Source organism: Chaetura pelagica, unplaced genomic scaffold (genome assembly GCF_000747805.2).
Source record: "Chaetura pelagica isolate M959 unplaced genomic scaffold, ChaPel_1.0 scaffold589, whole genome shotgun sequence".
Taxonomy (NCBI): Eukaryota; Metazoa; Chordata; class Aves; order Apodiformes; family Apodidae; genus Chaetura; species Chaetura pelagica.
The window spans coordinates 121,035-123,391 of record NW_009954619.1 but is presented as its reverse complement, the minus strand read 5'-3'; positions in this window follow the sequence as shown (position 1 = coordinate 123,391).

The following is a 2,357-nucleotide window of genomic DNA, read 5'->3' as shown; positions in this document are numbered from 1 at the left end:
ACTCATGCAGATTCATCACAACAATTTGTAATTTCTGCCTAATTCTCCTAACTACTCATAGTGCTTTTCCCAAAGCACAGTGGTGCCTCTCCTAATCACACCCACCTGGTGGGTTTGGCAGGGCCTGCAGTGGTTCCAGGGACAGCACAGACAGACCCTTGGACCCTGCCCCCTCCTCAGCTGTACCTCCCTGCACAGGTCACTGCAGCCCAAGAGATGAGAGCAGGGAAGCCTGTAGATATCCCTGAAATGGAGCCAAAATGGGATTGTTTAGTGTGAAGAAGAGGAGCCTGGGTGGAGACCTCATTGCTCTCTACAACTGCCTGAGGAGGGTGCAGGGAGGTGGGAGTTGGGCTCTTCTCCCAAGTGAATAATGACAGGGTGAGAGGAAAGGGCCTGAAGCTGCTCCAGGGGTGGGGTAGACTGGGTATTAAAAAGAATTTCTTTACCCAAAGAGGGGTTGGACAGGGGAGCCCAGGCAGGTGGTGGAGTCACTATCCCTGGGAGTGTGTAAAAGAAATGTAGATATAGGGCTGAGGGACATGATTTAAGCACTGAGGGGGTAAATCAGGTTATGGCAGGGGGATTTAGGTTATGGTTAGACTTGGTGATCTGCAAGGCCCCTTCCAACCAGGATGATGCAATGATTCTACAATCCAAACTGCCTTAGACACCATTTTCATCCCAAGTTTAACAATCATTTCTCTTTTACCATAATTAACTTCACAAACTAATCCTTATTTTTATAAGCAGAGTCATTTAGAAAGACTGTAGAAATTATAACATCATTGAAGCCTCTAAATAATCAGTGGAAATTCTGTTTATTAAAGACACTGTGTAGATATCAAATCGTGCTGTAAGCTTCTTGCAAAGGGTTCTCGTGATGTATCACTTGTGCTTCAGTTTCATAGGCTTTTTTCCCTTTTGCTGCCAGATCTCAAACAAGAGATTTTACATGTTTAGACAATTCACTTTCTGTATTCTTTCAGCTAAAGTGCACAAGAGGATAGCTATATTCATTTAATCCTTCAGTTAGATACATTGCTTTCTCTGGTTTTTCTGAGGGTTGTTAATATTAACTGTTACCTGGTGCAGAGATGTTTCCAGTGCCTCCAAATTTCATCTGTTCTCATTTTGAGTTCCACTTATAATAAAAAGTGTGAAATAGATTTTTAACACAACATATGTAAGTCTACATAAATCTGTATTTCTCATACTTTTAGAACAGTCTTTGTATACAGTTTCCAGCTGGCATCTCAAAGTTTTGTTTTATATGATCAGTGATGACTGTAAATCCAAGAGTGTTTCTTAGAAACCATACTTAAAACTTTCTTGACCTTTAAATTACTCTAAAGTAAACAAAATAAGTAAATGGGTTCTCCTACAAAGAAGGATGCAGTATGCTGTGAAAACTGCTGCATTATCAGCAAGATTCCTAGAGTAGGGGAGAGGATAATTATGTATGAACATGAGATGAAAACACATTTGTGTGTATTAGGCACACACAGTCACAATGTTTGCTGACTATAAAGAACCCCCTACAGGAGAGAATTCCTGAATTGAGGTTCACCCTAAAGCAGACATTAGTTTTCTGAAGGGGGGGATTTTTTTGTTTGTGGGTTTTAGAAACCAGCAATCATTTGTGAGGGCCTCAAGTTGCTTTTCCTAAATCCTGCCCAGACAGAAACCCATAAACCTTTCCTGAAGGATGATGTCTCTCCAACAAACTCTACAAGCTACTTGAATCCACATCAGCTGAGCCTGACCCTCTGCAGGAGCTTCATGTCTGCTTGGGCGAACTCCTTGAAGCACAGATGCTGTGTAACAACAGGCTGCCAGCTGCCAGCAGTGTCACCACAGGCCCTGGGCTGGAGCACAGGAGAGTCCCGGGGTGACCAGGGCAGGGCAGGGGCTCCGACCCGGGGAGCCCCCCATTCTGGTGGTGCATGTTCTGCAGAAGTTGCTCCGTCTCCAACCATCTGACAAGTCCAGCATTCAGGAACTTCTCATTCTGCTGCACTTTTCATTCTGTGCAATCAGAAGTGCCACTGCCCAAACCATCCCTGTGGCAGGAATTGGCTCCGGAGCTGCCCAGACAGCCTGACCTTGAAAGCACAGGAGCTGGAGCTCTGGAGGCACCACTTTGGAGGAGAAAACTGGAATCCAAGCTCCAAACCAAGAGCTGACCTACACTGCTCCTAAGCAAACACAACCCAAGGGTAATTTTTTATATCAATGATTATAATTGAATAGTTTGGGTCGGAAGTGACCTTCAAGATCACCCAGTCCCACCCCTGCATGGGCAGGGACACCTCCCACCAGCCCAGGCTGCTCCAAGCCCCATCCAGCCTGCCCTT